This window comes from Tamandua tetradactyla, chromosome 17 (assembly GCF_023851605.1).
Source record: "Tamandua tetradactyla isolate mTamTet1 chromosome 17, mTamTet1.pri, whole genome shotgun sequence".
Lineage (NCBI taxonomy): Eukaryota > Metazoa > Chordata > Mammalia > Pilosa > Myrmecophagidae > Tamandua > Tamandua tetradactyla.
This window is the reverse complement of record NC_135343.1, coordinates 57140147-57159631: the sequence shown is the minus strand read 5'-3', so window position 1 is coordinate 57159631 and position 19485 is coordinate 57140147. Positions and strand designations below refer to the sequence as shown.

The 19485-nt window shown below is 36.0% G+C and overlaps 1 long non-coding RNA gene across 6 annotated transcripts; it reads left to right on the top strand.

Moving 5' to 3' along the window:
* The first annotated feature begins 259 nt into the window (after positions 1–259).
* On the top strand, positions 260–18897 carry LOC143661630 (uncharacterized). Of its 6 annotated transcripts, none has more exons than XR_013164758.1 (5): positions 280–331; positions 14201–14323; positions 15643–15766; positions 17522–17661; positions 18672–18897. It is a non-coding gene; the product is annotated as an uncharacterized LOC143661630 (long non-coding RNA). The 6 variants fall into 6 exon arrangements; XR_013164755.1 differs by having other exon boundaries at positions 14201–14385; XR_013164760.1 differs by lacking the exon at positions 14201–14323 and adding an exon at positions 9891–9982 and having other exon boundaries at positions 286–331.
* Positions 18898–19485: the final 588 nt, after the last annotated feature.

Sequence of the window (19485 nt, the reverse complement as noted above, 5' to 3'; positions counted from 1 at the left end):
ATATTAATAGTGTTCAACCATCTGAATATATCATAACTTATTATTTAAAAAATAATCCTTTATTGAGGCCTGTACAAATTTTTCTGATTGTATCTTCACAAGAAAGTTTCAGAAACAAATGCCATTGATCAGGAGAGTTTTTGAACATTTATTAATAAGTTGCTGTGCCAGTTTGAAGCTCTTATTATCCCAGAAAACTGTGTCCTTTAATCACTATTATTGCTGCGTGGAACCTTTTTTACTGTTTCCGTGGAGATATGACCCACCCAATTGTGGGTGGTAACTTTTTAATTAGATGGCTTACATGAAGATGTGTCTCTGCCCATTCAAGGTGGGGTTGCTTACTGGAGTCCTTTAAGCTTTAGAACCATGAGAGGCACCAGAACTGACAGAGCCAGCAGAATGGACAGAGCCCTGGGGCAGCCATAAAAGATTCCTAGAGGGAAAGCTGGAGGATGTCTTCACGTGCCTTTCCAGATGAGAGAGAAATCCTGAACACCATTGGCCTTTTTGAACCAAGGTATCTTTTCTTGGATGCCTTAATTTGGACATTTTCACAGCCTTAGAACTGTAAACTTGTAACTTAATATATCCCCCTGTTTAAAAACTGTTCCGTTTCAGGTATATCGCATTCCAGCAGCTAGCAAATTAGTTGCCAGCCTGGAAATCCAAAAAATTTTACCAATTTTCACTTCTACCACTTCTTTAACTGACACTTTTAATCTAATAGGGTTTTTTTAAAGTCTTTATTATTGCATTTTTAGTGAATCAAAAAAAATTTGAAAATATATTTTTTTAGCTATAGATACAAATGTATCCCATTTTTCTAGCTATGTGAGGATCTGTTCTAACTTACAAAGATTTTCTTTAGCACATTAAGGATAATGATATTTTTATCATGAGTGTTGCAGTATTTTTTAAATTTTAATATAATGATATCTTAGAAATATGGAAAGGTAAATGTTCCATTCAGTCAAATCTATTATGCCTTCACTTATTTATTTTCCTTTGTCTTTTATCTTAGGGGGGCATTTCTCATTTGGCTGTCAGATAGCGTTTTATTCACATTTATATGTTATTATTTTTGTGTTTTTTTAATTTGGGTTTATTTCTAGCTAATTATTTACTCTTTTAAAATAGATAATATTCATACTACTTTTTATATATTCAAAATTAGTGGGTGGTTTTTTTAGTTACTTAACCCATTTCTATTGCTGTTATGATTCCTTCCAGAAAATGTCTCTGCATAATATATTTTTTCTTTACTTTTGAACACGTGTTTGCATACAAAATACAGTTTCATACTTTATTTTCTCTTCCTCTCTCCATCTCTGTAGAGACACATCTGCACCGTACTGTCATACAGCTGTACTCAGTTTTATGTAGGTCCTATTTGTAGAAATATAATTTATTTAAAACTATAGGGCAGGCCACAGTGGCTCAGTGGCAGAGTTCTCTCCTACCATGCTGGAGATCCAGGTTCAATTCCCGGTGCCTACCCATGCAAAAAAAAAGTAAATTATGTGCAGTGTTTCATTGAATATGTGGATATGTTAATATAAAGGTCTTTGCAGTGTGTATACATATCTCTAGAGTAATTTCTTAGAATTGGGTTAACAGGGTTAAAGAGTAAATGCATTTAAGATTTTATTAGATATTTCCAAAGTGCCCTCCAGAGTACTTGTCCTATTAATATCCCAACTTTCTATGTTGAGAAGGCTTGCTTTTGCCCATTCTTATTAGTGGATCAGTACCCGTGTCTGAATTTTGCAATCTTTCAGATGAAAAGTGTTATCTCTCCATCAACCAACGGAGGGTCAAATAAAATGTGGCATGTAATATAAATATAAGCAATGGAATATTCAATTTTATTCTCATATTTCAGCAGAACTATTTGTTCTCAAGGAAAATGAATATTGACAGTGGAATGAAGATGGTGATCCACAACTGTTGGTAATCCAGCCAAGGATGCCAAACAGCTTTGATGATCCTCCTGACTGCCCACAACACATAGTTTCATTTCTGAGAACTTTTAACTCCTCTGAAAGTTGACACATTCCCCTTTAGAAGTGGAAAGGGCCTGAGGCTGGGTCTCTGAGTCTTGGCATTAGCTCAATTTGTCCTACTGTACCTTTTGGTTTGGTTCTAATGACCAGATTCTTGTTGTACGTCTTATTTCCATAACTTCATACTGTTCCATTGTTCTAGGAATGGATTGCTCTCTTACTGTTTTTTCAAAGCTCAGTACAGCAACTCTCCTGAGCTGTGCTTCTGCTAAGACCTCGACAATATCAATTTGGAAGATTAACTATTGTTGAAGTCAAGTGTGGCCTGCCGCCTTTCCCTATGACTCACAAATAACCCTTAGGCTCAGGATTTGATGTGGTAGTCGGGAGCCTAGGATAGGGTGATGGATGTGGGGTGATGCTTTCTCAGGGGCATTGTGACATCACACTCATCCCACATCTGACAGGTGGTCTTCCTGCACATTCCTTTCCTTCTGCCCTGAGCACAGATAAAATATTCTCAGACTAAATGTGTAAGTTGCATAGCACCTGACACACTCCCAATGCTCTAGCTGTGCCCAGCTGAGAAAGAGAACTATCTTTCTACCATGGAACAAGTGGTACATAAACCATTTACCTATGTCACCCATGGATTGAGATCCGCAGGCCGTGGGGACCTGACATCTATTCAAGAAGCTGGCCTCACTCAACTCTTCTCTGTGTGACTCAACATGGTTCCACCCAGGGCCTGGATGAGTCGTGCTTTTGTTGTCTCCCCAACACCTGCAAACCACAGAGTGGTCCCTGGTGACAGTCCAGGTGACTCTTGCCACCCTCCATGAGGACCTGGGTGGTCTCAGGTGTCTCTCTTCTTCTCAACCACACTGGTTCCTAGTTTCATGCCAGATCCTGGAGGCAATACCAATAACCTGTTTGCCTGATGGACTTGGTGCTCCATGTGGAAGGCTCGACTTCTGGGACTCCTGTCCCTGGAAACTGCCTATCACACCGTCTGCTTTTGTCCGTTCTATAAAACTAAATCAACCCAGACTGATGGGGTTGGGATCTACTTGCCAAGGAGGAAGAAAATGAGCATGTAAAATTAAGTAAGGTTGCTGACAACAGTTTGGCTGATATTAGCTGTGCTTGCATGCCTTCCCTAGATAGGAATCCAGGAACTGTGGCTTCTCTTCCAGTGTTTCATGAGGTAATATAGGATCTTCAGAAAATTCTTTTCCTCAAGATCAAGTTCTATATCTGAAAAATGGTCCCGATGCCCTAAATGACCTCTAGGCTTATGTATAATGAATATTGACATAACTGATACCTTACAGTTTCACAATTGTACCGCTGAAAAGTCAGAGATTATTTTTTTCACCTTTGGCCCATTTGTGCTACAAATGGTTTTCAAAGTTTTCTCCTTGTATCTCTACATTGTATTGCTGTATCTTCTCACATCTGGGAGATTGATTTTCTTGTGACAGAAGAACAGGCACTCCACAATTTCATTCCTCACCTCAGAACTCCAATTATATGCTGGGCATTACGTCTCTAAGGTCTTCATCATTCAAGCTTTCCTCACCCACTACTCCAAATTCTCCACTGCAGCAACAAGTTCAGAACAGACACTGTCTAGCTGGAGGTCTTTGGCACAGTTTGATGAGAGTTAAGACTGAAAGCTGACAATACATCACGTTCTTTCTAAAATGCATTTATGTATTGAATTTGCACCTTATTTTGGGAGGGAGCCTATTATTTTCCCCAGTTTTCAGATAAGGCATCTGAGACAGAGTTTAAGTGTGTTAGTGAAGGTCACATGGCTAATAAAAAGGTCAAGCCAGGAGTCAAAGTCAAGCAACTGCAGCGCCTGTTCTAAGCATTCACTTCTGTTACTTTGCTGATGAACAGTGGAGATTTCTCTGTAAGTAGACTCTAAGCGATAATTCACAGATCCCACCCACTCCTCTCTCTGCCACTTCTCTCACAGCCTCCTCCACAATCTGCGTGAAGATTTTCTTCTATCAGTGAAATTGCTACTCGGTCAGGTTATTTGCATATTTTTGCAAAACTTCAGTTCTCTAAAAGAAATTCAGTGAAGGCAAACATAAATTTACACTTTAAAAGTGTGACATTTACCAAGTCATTCATTCTCTGCTTTTCTGTGACCTCTACAGTTTGTTACAGCCTTGTAACAAATATATATATTTGATGATGGAACAAAGGAATATGGGTTTAGGCATATTTAACAGGAAAGTTTTGAGTGTTAGCAGTTTTTAAAGTTATTGGTCAATAACAGTTCATCTTCAAATAAAAGAATTCAGGTATTCAGTGGCAGGCTTTAAAATGAAATGAGTTTTAGGCATCAGAACATTTTATGATAGCTTGGTATACCCACAGATATCATTTTTTTTTAATTTTTTTATTAATCAAAAAAAAGAAAAGAAATTAACACAACATTTAGAAATCATTCCATTCTACAAATGCACTCAGTAATTCTTAGTATCATCACATAGATGTATGATCATCATTTCTTAGTACATTTGCATCGATTTAAGAAAAGAACTAGCAACACAGCAGAAAAAAATATAGAATGTTAATATAGAGAAGAGAATTAAAATAATAATACTAATAATATATATATATAAAGGAAAAGAAAAAAAACAAAAACAAAAGATACAAACACACAAACAAACAAACAAAAAACCATATTTCAGGTGCAGCTTCATTCAGTGTTCCAACATAGTTACATTACACTTAGGTATTATTGTGCTGTCCATTTTTTAGTTTTTGTATCTAGTCCTGTTGCACAGTCTGTATCCCTTCAGCTCCAATTACCCATTATCTTTCACTGTTTCTATCTCCTGCTGGTCTCTGTTACCAATGATATATTCCAAGCTGATTCTCAAATGTCGTTTCACATCAGTGGGACCTTACAGTATTTGTCCTTTAGTTTTGGGCTAGACTCACTCAGCATAATGTTCTCTAGGTCCATCCATGTTATTACATGCTTCATAAGTTTAGTCTGCCTTAAAGCTGCATAATATTCCATCGTAGGTATACGCCACAGTTTGTTTAGCCACTCGTCTGTTGAGAACATTTTGGCTGTTTCCATCTCTTTGCAATTGTAGATAATGCTGCTATAAACACTGGTGTGCAAATGTCCGTCTGTGTCTTTGCCCTTAAGTCCCTTGAGTAGATACTTAGCAGTGGTATTGCTGGTCGTAATCCATTCTGCCATTCTATGTCTTTTGATTGGGAAATTCAGTTCATTAACTTTTAGTATTATTACTGTTTGGATAATATTTTCCTCTACCATTTTGGCTTTTGTATATATATATCATATCTGATTTTCCTTCTTTCTACACTTTACTCCATACCTCTCTCTTCGTCTTTTTTGTATCTGACTCTAGTGCTCCCTTTAGTATTTCTTGCAGAGCTGGTCTCTTGGTCACAAATTCTCTCAGTGACTTTTTGTCTATAAATGTTTTAATTTCTCCTTCATTTTTGAAGGACAATTTTGCTGGATATAGGAGTCTTGGTTGGCAGTTTTTCTCTTTTAGTAATTTAAATATATCATCCCACTGTCTTCTAGCTTCCATGGTTTCTGCTGAGAAATCTACACATAGTCTTATTGGGTTTCCCTTGTATGTGACAGATTGTTTTTCTCTTACTGCTTTCAAGATCCTCTCTTTCTCTTGACCTCTGACATTCTAACTAGTAAGTGTCTTGGAGAACGCCTATTTGGTCTAATCTCTTTGGGGTGCGCTGCACTTCTTGGATCTGTAAGTTTAGGTCTTTCATAAGAGTTGGGAAATTTTCAGTGATAATTTCTTCCATTAGTTTTTCTCCTCCTTTTCCCTTCTCTTCTCCTTCTGGACACCCACAACACGTATATTTGTGCGCTTCATATTGTCATTCAGTTCCCTGATCCCCTGCTCAAGTTTTTCCATTCTTTTCCCTATAGTTTCTGTTTCTTTTTGAAATTCAGATGTTCCATCCTCCAGTTCACTAATTGTAGCTTCTGCCTCTTTAGATCTACCATTGTAGGTATCCATTGTTTTTTCCATTTTTTCTTCTTTGTCCTTCACTCCCATAAGTTCTGTGATTTGTTTTTTTCAGATTTTCTATTTCTTCTTTTTGTTCAGCCCATGTCTTCTTCATGTCCTCCCTCAATTTATTGATTTGGTTTTTGAAGAATTTTTCCATTTCTGTTCGTATATTCAGCATTAGTTGTCTCAGCTCCTGTATCTCATTTGAACTATTGGTTTGTTCCTTTGACTAGGCCATATCTTCAATTTTCCGAGCGTCATCCATTATTTTCTGCTGGTGTCTGGGCATTTGATCAGATTTTCCCTGGGTGTGTTTACGCAGCTGGTTGAAAGCTTTTTCTGTGAAATCTCTGGCTCTGTTTTTCTTTTCCTGCCCAGTAGGTGGCGCTCGTGGCGCTCGTCTGTCTGCACCGCAGTTGGCCCGGGAAACCGCGCGTGGAGGTGGGGGTCGCTGGCCGCCACGGCTTGGGAGAGTGCCGGTCCTAATTGCCCAGCTGGCCCGAAACGCCAAGCGTGACGGGAGGCCCCCGCTATCCAACGTTCCCAGTCAGACCGGGGAGCCACGTGCGTGGAGGGGACCCCAGTCGCCAACCGCCCCGGCCGGGAAAACGCGCACCCCTTGGGTATCTCACCGCAGCAGATTCTCCCTGCCCGTTCAGCTGTTCCAGAATGGGGTACGCTGTCTTTTTGGTCTCTGTCGTGACTCCGGGAGCTGTTTCGTATTGTTTCTGTTTCTTTAGTTGCTTTTCTGGAGAGGAACTAAGACCCGCGCATCTTACTAAGCCGCCATCTTCTCCGGAAGTGCCCACAGATATCATTTAATGAACTTTTCCTTAACTGGTAAGAGAATGAATGCATACTTGTTGATTGAATTAATGAAGGGGAAAAGCATTATCATATTTAATAAAATCTCTGTTCCTTATAATTTCATTACCCTGCCGCACCAAACAAGATTGGGATGAGGACTCTTGGCCTTGCACCTCAGGCAGGAAGGTATTATCAGAGGGTCCCTATGCTACTGACGGCATTCCCTTGTACAGGTCTGAATCAAAGGTCCTGTTTTATCAGACCACGGAGACAATTTGGAGAAACAGAGATCTTGCTGCAGAATGGCTCTCCTTCTGTATGCTCTCCTTACCCCTGGTGGCACCTCCATCAGGCAGATATCCTGCCCACCAATGTCATTGATCTGTTTTTCTGTCTACACAACAAGCGCTCTGGACATTGGGCAGTGTGTTTTGTTTCTTTCTTCCTCAGTCTCCTTCCCACCTCCCTCCTGTGCCTGGTGTATGGTGATCACGGGAAAAATGTTGTTTGAGCTTTATAACAAATGAGGTACTTGAGGTTATAAAATGATAAACACAAATAGTCCCAATTCTATAATAACGAATAAGATATTTTTGAATCTGCAAGAGCCCTGGAGGGGTTGCATTTTCTTAAAGGCCATAGAGAAGAGACAAGGGATGCATCTCACCCCAGCCTCTCTTTTTCCTAATGTCCCTCTTTTGCTACCAGCTTTTCTCTTGAAGGTTGTCTTTGTCTAGGAAACTATCTACCATCAGAAAGTCATGTTCTTCATGCTTGAACTGCCCTAAACAATCTTGGACTGATCCCTTCATGGCTCCAAACTGGATTTCTACTTCTTCCTTCCCAAGGTTTCTTGTATGCCTTATTTCTCCTGCTTCCCCTGCTACCATCTTAGCAGAATTATAATCACTCCAAACTTGAGCTTTCTATTCTTTCTGAAGATGTTAATCACCCTCTTACCACAATGATTAGAATTTGCTTTGCTCTGTGAGATATACTAAGTTATACAAATAACATATAAGTATGTGCTATTCGGTATCTAATATATACACATATATATAATGTAATATAAGGTGTATATTTAATATTAGCACTGCAAAATATTTAGAAACCAATAGTGAAAATTAATTTGGGCATCAATATAATTTGCTATTTTATTTTATACCAAATAAAAGTTGAATCATTTAGAATATTAACAATATGACAAGGCATTATTAAATAAAAGTCTTAAGAGAGAAGGTAGCACAGATCTATAACTGTTCAAATTTCTCTAGCCCCTTCCTCTCCTCATCAGATCATCCTGGATACTCATGACCAGAATCATCCTAAATCTCCACCACCATCACACTAATTATTGTCTATAGCCTCCAGGGATTGGGAATCTTGCTGCCCCATGCATGGCCCATAGCCCACTAGCATCCACAACACCTGAGAACTTCCTAGAAAAGCAGACATTTAGGCCACTCAAGACCTGCTGAGGCAGAGTCTGAATTGTAACAAGACTCTAGATGACTTGTATGTGCATAATAAGTTGCAAAGCATAGTGGTGGATCCCCAGTGAGATACAGTAGCTCTGAGAAAATGCTGTTGTTGAGCAAAGAGGCCAAATCATTTAAAAGGTATTTCTACTTCATTTTCCCCCTGTATTTTAACATTTTAGGAAACATTGCCTGTTAAAATATCTTTTATAGCCCAGAAGCAGCATTGTGGAGTATTTTGAAAAACTTTATTCTGTAGCATGACTACATGGGTATAAAGCCAAATTCCACTAATTTTTAGTGGTGGAAATACAACATATTAGAAATGGATAGGATTTTATAAAAGGAATTTATTAAGTTACAAGTCTGAAGTTTAAGGCCATAAAAATGTCTAAACTATGGCATCCAGAGAAGGATACTTTGGCTCAAGAAAGGCTGATCTGGGAAGGCACATGAATGGTGTCTGCTTGTTTTTTGCTTTTTTATTTCAAACTGCTTCCCTGGGAACATTTTCTTTCAGCATCTCCAAAAATCTCTGACACACTTTTGGACTTTTTCCAAAATGGTTACCTCTTAAACAACTCCAGTAAGCGTACTGAGATCCACCTTGAATGGACAGAGATACATGTTCATGGAAACCACCTAATCAAAAGTTACCATCCACAATTGGGTTGGTCACATCTCCATGGAAACAACTTAATAAAAAAGATTCCGCCCACATTTGAGTGGTTTACACCTCCATGGGAACAACCTAATTTAAAGGTCCCGCCCTAAGCAATAGGTCTGTCTCCACAAGATTGGATTAGAAAAAAGAGCACATCTTTTCTGGGGTGCATAACAGTTTCAAATCAGCACAGAAGTTCCCAGAGTTTGTCATGGGCTACCAACTCTGGGATTTGTTCTGTAGCTGCTTGTTGCAGTATGCTTTGAAAATTATTGTTTTGTTTTTTTTTTCTTTCTTTTCTTTGCATGTGTGTGTGTGTGTGTGTGTGTGTGTGTGTATACAATATTTTACAACCAAAAAAAAAAAAACCGTAAAAGAAAAACAGCACAGGAACTTAGACAAGTTATCTCTGCTCAGTTTTCTTATCTGTCAAACAGTGGCAACAGCACTCAACTCTGGGTAAATATACAGACAAATTGTGTTAAAATTATAATGTTCTTATATTATCTGGTACATCATAGCACAATTTGGGTGTTTGTAAAATAAAATGTAATTAAATATTAGAATGTAAATGAGAGAATTACAGTGATTTTTCATCACAAAATATTGAAATCTAGAGATAGTTAAGAAGTATACTAAAGAATTTAAAAAATATAAATCTAGATATAGTTAAGAAGCACACTAAAAATCTATATATATATATATAAATAAAATTTGGGGTGGTGTGATGTTGGCTCAGTGGCAGGATTCTCGCTTGCCATGCCAGAGACCTGGGTTCGATTCCTGGTGCCTGCCCATGCAAATAAATAAATAAATAAATAAATAAATAAATAAATAAAAATAAAGTTCACGTAGGGGTTTTCATTTATTATTTTGCTTCATGTAGGTGGGAACCCTGTAAAGATTTACCATCATCCATATTTAGAAGATGTGAAAACTAAAACTCAGTGAGAATATGTAACTCATCCAATGTCCTATGTGAGTTAACACAAAGTAATAAAACTAAAGTAGATTGATTGTATTCAGTGTAACATTTGCAAAATATTATTTATCTGTCAAGGCCTTAATAGCCTTTAAAAATCACAAAGTAAATTATCTAAATTTAAGGATGGTTACTAAGGTTGGAAGAGATTCATCTAGGAAATGGATAGCTGGTTGAAACAATAGGTGTGAATAATAATAAATATATTTCCACAAATAGCTAAGGAATTATTTTGAGCAATGAGAAAGCATCAGGAAAGCTATTCATTAAGAAGCAGGGGGCAAGGGGTAGGGGCTGGGACTGGGCAATATATTGTTGTCAATGTTCTCTGATTTTTTGTTTGTTTCAGGTTTTATTTTGTGAGATTTTGGGTAATATCTTTATTCAGATTTAATTCATATTATATTCACAGAGCTGAGAGCCCATCACCAGTTTCTTATTCTAGAACATTCTCATCACCCCAAAAGATACTTGATATCTACCAACATTCACTCCCGATTCCTTTCTCCCAGCTCCTGTCAAACACTAATATATTGCCCTTCTCTGTGGACTTGCCTTTGCTGGATAGTCCATACGACTGATTCATAACAATATTTGGTCCTTTGCTTCTGGCTTCTTTCACTTCACATCATGTTTTCAAGGGTCATCTGTGTTGTAGAATATATTAGTACTTCATTCATTTTTATGGTTGAATAATATTCTGTAGTTCCATACAACAGAATAGATATACCATATTTGTTTATCCATTTATCATCAGTTCATAGCCATTTGTATTATTCCATTGGTTTTGCTGATATGAATAATTCTGCTGTGAATATTTGGAACCATATTTTTCAGTTCTTCTGTGCATATACCCAAGAGTAGAATTGATGGGTCACAAATAACTCTATTTTGATTATTTTCTGAACTACCGAATTATCTCCAAAGTGGCTGCACAATTTTATATTCCAACCAAGAATGTATGAGAGTTCCAGTTTCTCCACTGTCACTTGTTATTGTCCTTTTTTTCATGATAGCCATCCTACTAGGTATCAGTGGAATCTCATTGTGGATTTTATTTCTATTTCTCTAATGACTAATGATAATGCACAATGTTTCATATATTTATTTGCCAATTTGTATATCTTTCAGGAACTTCTTATTCAAATTTTTTCCTCATTTTAATTAGATTGTCATTTTATTGTTGAAATAAACATTCTTAAATATTGTAAAAGTTTTTTATTAGATATATTATTTGCAGATATTTTCTCTCACTCTGTAGGTTGTCTTTTCACTTTTTTGGTGATGTCATTTGAAGTATAAAAATTTTTAATTTTGATGAACTCCAATGTAACTTTTTTCTTTTGTTGCTTGTGCTTTTGATGCCATATCTAAGACAGCTTTGCTTAATCCAAGATGATGAATATTTTTTGCTGCTTTCTTTTGCATGTTTTATAGGTTTAGCTGATACAATTGGATCTAAGATCAAATATGAGTTTATTTTTGTGTAAGGTATGAGAGAAGGGTCCAACTTCATTCTTTTGCATGTGGCTATCCAGTTGTCTCAGCATCTTTTGTTGGACAGTCTATTCTTGACACCCTTGTCATAAATCAATTGGCCATAAACATCAATGTTTATTTCTGGATCCTCAATTATATTCTATTGATCTCTTTATCTTCTGCAGTATCACATTTCCTTGATTAGTGTAGATTTGAAATCAAGAGATATAATTCCCCTAATCTATTCTTTTTCAAGATAATTTTAGCTATTCTGAGTCCTTTCCATTCCATATCAATTTTAGAAGCAGGTTGTCAGTTTCTACAAAGAAGTCAGTTTGAATCCTTACAGTGATTTTATTGACTCTGTATATCAGCTTGGGAATATTGTCATTATGATGATATTAAACCTTCCAGTTCACAACAGCTTATATCTTTCCATTTATTTAGGTCCCCTTATTTCTTTCAATGATGTTTTGTAGTTTTCAGTTTATACATGTTTTTTGCATCTTTTGAAATTATTTCTAATTATTTTATTCTTGTTGATGCAATTATAAATTACTTTGCTTTTTAACTTAAATTTTCAGATTGTATTTTCAATGTATTGAGACTTGTTTTATGCCTTAACATATAGTGTATCCATATGCACTTGAAAATAATTGTGTATTCTGCTGTTTTAGGGTGGAGTGTTCTATAAACACATGTTAGGTTTGATACAGTTATAGTGTTGTTCAATCCTACGCTTTGCTGCCGGTATTCTACCTAGTTATCTTATCTATTAATGAAAGCAGGGTAGTGAAATGTCTATTTTTGTTGGATTGTCTATTACTTACCTCAAATCTGTCAATTTTGCTTATGTAACATCTTAACTTATAGCAATCTAGTTTGGATTAATATCATACTTTCAATATTATACAAAAATTTTGTTGCACAGTAAGTTCATAATCTCCTCCTCCTTTGGAATATTGTTGTCATTATATACATTTACAAACAAACTGCATCTTTAGAAATTAAAGGCCCATGAAACACAGCTTCATTTATAAATTATTATGGATAATAATATATAATTTATAATTATCACTTAAAAGCACGGCTTTGTACAATTGTCTTTTAAAGCAAATAGAAGATGAGTTAAAAACAAATATATGTTCATGTATTGTATATAATCACCTATATATTTAGCCTTACTTGTACTCTTTATTTCTTCATAAAGTTTGTTGTTGTTGCTATTTATTTATTTACTTTTTTATTTCTACTTAATTTTATTATCATTCTTAGTATTTTTTTTTTTGCATGGACAGTCACTGGGACTCGAACCTGGGTCACCAGCATGGCAGGCGAGAACTCTGCCTGCTGAGCCACCATGGCGTGCCCATTGCTATTTATTTTTGTTGCTGCTAGGCTTTTTGGGGCTGTTTCATGGCTTTTGTGGTCTGTATTCTGTCTCATGTGTGACCACTGAAGTCTCTGCAAAGTTAGATTTTTGTCCAGTCAATGATTGAACCAATAGCCCTTAAATGCCTCAGACAGACCAGTTTCCCAGGCTTGATTGAGGAGTTCTTTGTGGATACTGGGGCACTTCTAACACCCTTCAGCAGACAGTTGGCATTTCTCTCTTAGTCTTCACCACCTGCTGGTACAGATTCTTAAAGTGAGCCAGAGGTGAGAGATTAGGGTCTTTGGGGGCCTTATAGAAAGTCCCAATAATATGTAAACTCTCTTAAAAAGTCTTCTATGGACTCTTAATTCCCTGGGTTTTTCTTTTAAGTGTTTTGATGAATCTTGTGTTAGATACAACAGCCTCAGGCAGCTGTGATGTTAGATACTCCCCACAGACGGTTTTACATATTCTCTCAGGATAGGATTGCTTGCACAGAGTGAACTCTTACTTAAGTCAAAGCAAGTCAAGTGCCGAGAAAGGGAAAGGCATTTGGGGAGCACCAAACCCATTCTAGCGCTCAGTGGTTGCTAGAATGCTGTTTCACATCTAGTGTAGCTGTAAGGCCATTGGTTTTCAAGGCTACTGTGGAGTGGAGAGAGTTAGAGAGAATTAGGGTTAACTAAAATATACAAAGTTAACTGTTCTTATGAAATCCAGTTGTTATCCTTGAACAAATACTCCTTGAATTGTTATATTTCTTTATGAAGTAGAATTATAAAAAAAAATTCATTTGGGCAGTTTTCACCAGGATTCCCTTTGTCCTTAAGTAAAAGTGGGTATTATAGAGTCTTTTATTTTGCCAGTCCAAAAATACTCTCTGTTAGTTGATTTTTTTAACTTATTCTTATTTTATAAATATTTCATATTAAGCATTCATTGCTTATCTGATAAAAATTACACGTGTATATATACACACACACTTCTGTATTTATATTTTCAGATTTATTTTTCTATGGAAATAGACATACATTGAATTTGGAGTCATAAATATCTAGGTTAATGTAAATTTTTCATTTGCCTCTTTGGTAAGATTACCAGATTGTGTAGTCAAGTTATTTAACCTTTCTATAACAGTGTCCTCATTTTCAAAATATTAAATAAGCATATAATATATAATATAATTTTGGTTTACAAATGGAATAAATTATATGAAATGCACTTAAAATGGTATTTGGCTTGTAATTTAATAAACAGATGTTATGAGTTACTGTATCAGTATATCATGTTAAATTTAGGACCTATTTAAAATGGATTTAAATATTTCCTTACTGTGTATGCTGGGACTTTGTCTTCACAGATCTTGTTTCTGTTGGTGATTGCAAATGGTGCTGGAAATTAGCATAGTCGGTGATGGGCAGCTTCAGGCTTAGAGGGTCTGGGTGATTGACTGAAACCTGAGCAATGGAGAACGTGAGCTGAGGTGTAGTCATCGTTGAGCAGACTCAACCCCCTAAAAGCCTTCTCTTGGTTATAAAGCATGAGGTGACTGCTGAACTAGGTTACCTAACAGCACCATCCATACCAGAAATGACTGGACATGTGTAACAGTTTGATGAAGAAGCCTTAAGAGTTAAATCTGTGAGGAGATATGACAGGAACTCCCCTTTTCCATGGTCCTAAATGTGTGAGATGATGGCGGCCCTTGTCTCTAGAGAAGTCCTCTAGACCTAGTGGCTAAATTCATCCTGGTCTAAAGAAATCCAAAAAAAATCAAGACAGCACAAACAAATGAGTCCTACATTAATGGACATTAAAAATTGTGTTTTCAACTATGTGATGATATTGTGAGCCATTGATTGTGCACCATGTATGGAATGTATGTGTGTGAAGATTTCTCATTGAAAATGTTTTTAAAAAGGTTGCGGGTTGGGAGATCATAGTAGTAATGGCACGAAAAGAATACAAAATCCAAGTTTGAATTTCTCATTTGAGCAGATATCATTGCCTTGTAAACAGAATCTGAGGAAGTGAGACTAGGGATATTGAAAGTAAGGAAAGTGACTGAGCAGCAGGGAGGCTGGAGAGGTGACTTTAAGAAGAAATATGACACATAAGCCAAATTGAGTTTCCTTATTAAAGAACTGCTTCAGCACATATTTCCCTCTCAATTCCCCTACATTTTATTTCCCAAAGAATTCTGTTTCCCTTTTGCTTCTAGCTTCCAGGCTTTAAGCACTGTTATAAACCTTGGAGAGAAAATAAGTGACTGAAATGAATGGACCAATAAATCTTATCAATTATTCAATAGACACACATAAAGGATATTCTCTGAAATAAATGTCTTTGTAACAGTATCCAAAACATGAGTGAGATGGGATGTGTATACTGCCTTTTACACTTTAAACTATTTACATATGTGCTCCTTCTCAAAGTATCTTGTGTAAAATGCTTTTTTTTTTTTTGCTTATCTTTAAAATCACTTAGTCTATATGTTTCTTAAACATTCAGATTTAATCATGGAGCACTGTTTGGTAAGGGTTGCTGGAATCCTTTTCTGAATTTTTACAATTACATGGAAAATAAAATTTTATTACTATTTAATGAGGTTGGGTTTTATTTAATATAAAGTTAATAATGGGGCTAGCCTAAACCCTACTCCAGAATTTACAATGAATAATAAATTTGAAAAAAAGTAAGACAAAAAACAGGGTCATATACTAGTAGAACTAAGAAATGTGAAAAGTAAAGCTTAGGGAAAAAATGCCCTTCACTGTACTTACGATCATGTCTTTCCCACAGAAATGAATGTGCCTTAGAATATCTCATTACTTCTGAACTGCTTTGAAATGTCAAACTTGGACGACAATGCTCTTGTGACCTGTACGTCTGGAATAAATGATAGATGCCCAGAATCACAAAAACAGTGAGTGGCAAAGCCAAATTGAGGGCAGGATTCCCCTAACTTATTGACCATCAGTCTTTCCAATTTCCTGCTGCTGCACAGGGGTATTTGCATAGTATTACCCTCTCTAGAGAAGTCTACTCTGCTACATAGAGTTACTCAATTCAGTCCTACAAAATGTTCTCTTATCCAAAGCCTTGCTAATATTGCTAGTAGTTAAATATCAAATGAAAAGAAAAATATGGTATTTTATTCTAAGAAGAAAATGAACAGTAACTGAGTGTATTATCTTCTCCAAGAGCATGACATTTTCAAATAAGACCCTTGCTTTCCCTTGAGGGATAAACTCTAACCTAAAATACATGCTCCTATGACAATTTGGTGGAAAATGTTAGGCAGAAATTCATTCTGAGCAGCAACAAAATAACAAGTGATCTAGTACCCGGATTGTTTGGGTTAAAACATCTCACTTGTTCATGAATAATGCAGTGCAAAAACTAATATGCGATCTATAATGTTCAGAGGTATTTCCACATGACTTATCCCATTTAATCTCATGTTATAATGCATCATATGGCCCAACCTAATAAACTTACAGGAACAAGGGATGTGAAAGAAACCAGGTGGAGTCAATGACTGTGTTGCAGAGTAGCCCCAAATGGGCCAAGCAGATTGTCATTGTCACTCAAGCTTCTATTTACCATGATAAAGGTAACACACACCTACTGATTTTGCATGCATCCAGACCCCCTTACGCTGTTGAGGCATGTGCCAGTCTCCAGACCTTGGTTGGTCCTTTTATTCTCTGTTATATCCTCTAGCAATTTCAAAGCTTCAACTGATTACAGCAAGCTGCACAATTCACTTTTGAAAACTCTCAGTTTTAATATAACAACTTTTCATAAAACTACCCTGCCATTTACTAATGATGCTACTTACAAAAATAAAATAAAAACTCTCTTTATTAATTTCATTCAATCTTCCTTTTATAACCAAATAAGTCAGTGTTTACACAGTCTGCCAACTCACAAGATTGGAGCCACTTAGCAAGTTACCAGCCTAAACGAATCACAACTGTGCATTATTTTTCAATTTTTTATTAATATTATATGTTTGATTTTCTCTTTAATACTTGTGAAATTAAGCAACAACAGTGCAAACAACAGCAAACTAAAAAAGCATATGAGCATTCATTTTAGTTTTTGCTAAATTTCTCTGGCTTGAGTCCCTGCTTTACTGTCTTGTTATTATCATTCTCTCTTAAAGAATGGACTATTACCACCAGGTCCCCAGAACCCATGACTTGATTTTTACAAATTTGAAGCCAGACCATCTCAGAGGATCTTACTGACATTAAGATATTTGTGAATCCTTTGACACCAGGGGCCAACCTATTATGAACTAATTTGGAGGGAAAGGAGCTAAACTCATCGTTTTACTGCAAACTGCTAAACATGGAACATAGGAGATGCTTAACAAATATTTATTGAATTATGAATGGATTAACAGGTATAAACAAGAATAAAGAATTTATTCAATGGTGTACATGAAAGCAGGACCTAGAACTATCAATCTGTATCTTTGTCTATTAACTAGGATATTGCTGGATCAATTGACCCACCCGAGAGTGTCTTTTCTGTAGTCTTTTCACCTCAAAATTCCCTTCTCTTGTCCCTACAAATGCACTGAGTTTCTGAGATGAAATTCAAGATCACAGAAAACTGCACTATTTTTAATCATACCAAATAGGCTGAATTTACTTTTCTCTTTTCATAGAAATTGAAAACGTGAAAGCAAAAGAAAAGATATATTATTCTAAAAGATGTCTTGAGAATCTGAATCACCTACAGCGAAGTGATTAGGCACGTGACCACACTAGCTTGGATTTACCTTTTAAATAAAACATTTATTTAAATGTAAGAGGTTACTTGTACATTTTTCATGCATAGAATATATTATCTGAATCTTGAACTAGAGGAAGTCAATAGCAATTATTTTAGATTCTATGAATACTGAATCTCCAAATCTTGCAGGGATAGCTTTATATATATATATATATATATATAATTATTTGGAATTGACTAAATTACTCTTATCTTTGTGTAGTACGGTATAACCATTCTAATATAGGAAATTTATAGAGTGGTTTGTAACCAGAAATGAGCATCAGAATTATATGTACATTTTTTGAGACATGCACATGCTCACTATACATTCATTGTCAAATTGAGTAGAACTAGACTGCCCCAGGCATGGGCATTTTTTTCAAAAGTTTTTCAGGTGAATATAATGCATGTCAACAAAGAAGTATACTGGTTATTCAATTACAATTCTAAATAATGACAGTTGAAAGGATGTTTTACAATAATAAATTGTGGCTGTGGTAATAAGCAATCCCCAAAATGGCAGTGGTTTAGCTAATTAGCGTTACTCTCTTACTGCAATCATATTCTGTTGTGCGTCATTCATGTAGTATATCAAATTCCTTCACGTAATAATATACTTCTAGAATTGGTACAAGATCTGACACATATGGTCACAATCATTTCATCCCACAAGAGCATTTCCTAAAAAAGAACTAGTTGCATTGCCACAACTAGATGGAAGGAAGGCAAGAAGTGTCAACTTAGGAAGGGAAAGAGAAAAAAAAAAAGATAAATTGATATTGTTGATGACTGATAATACCATTGATAGCTGATAGAGAAGGTTTAAAAATAAACAGAACACCTAAAAATGCCCCTAATGTAATGTGATCTTGATAATCATAGTCTTAAATCCTCTTACTACAGAAATTTAATTGTCCAATATGTTAATATTAAAAATAAATTTCTTGAAATAGCCTGATGATAGGTGTCTTCTACCTGACTTTTAAAATAAAGAAAGGAATTATTTTAAATAAATTATAAAACATTTTTTTTATCCCCAGCATGGACAGACAATGGGAATCGAACCCGGGTCTCCACCATGACAGGCAAGAACTCTGCCTGATCATCCACCATGCTCCACCCAGTTCAAGTCTTTTAAGATACTATTTATTTCATTGAGAAAGATAAGTGAACTCTATCTAATATCACCCTACAGAACTTCTCTAATGGTATGTGGTCTCTAAGCCATCAGGTAATAATGAAGGTAGTTATTCCAATTGTTGCAGAAAAATAAAAGTACTTTATAGTTGGAAGTTGTATTTGCCTAAAAAATTATACTTTGGAAGCAAATGATAGTTTATTTGGTCTGCATGCTATTTGGCACATTTTTTCCCAGTCAAGCTCAACTCTCCACATATTTCGGTGTCAGAGAAGGAATCACTGAGATTTTGTTATTAACTTGTGTATTACCCAGGTCAGATGGTTAGATTGAGTATGTCCAGGACCTGAAGACTTTGTGGGTCATTTATATCTTCTCTATTGTAGATTTCTACCTATGTTGTAGATTTTTCAAGGATAAAGTGAGGATGGCATCAGAAAATGTGGGTAAAAATAAAACAAACTAAAAAAGAAACAAATGAAAATTCAAGACAGCATTTAAGGTAGCTTCTGTGAAATTATTTATAAGGCTTGGAAGGGCAAATATGGAGTTGCTTCGTTAATATTTGTTGATAGAAAGACTGAATACATAATTTTGAGACTTTTCTGCGGTTCACCTAAGGACACTGGGCTCACTATAATTTGACTTAGTGAGGAGCCTTTAGAGGTTCTTGATTAGATAAAAGATGCATTTTTTTCATGCTCATTCTTATTTTA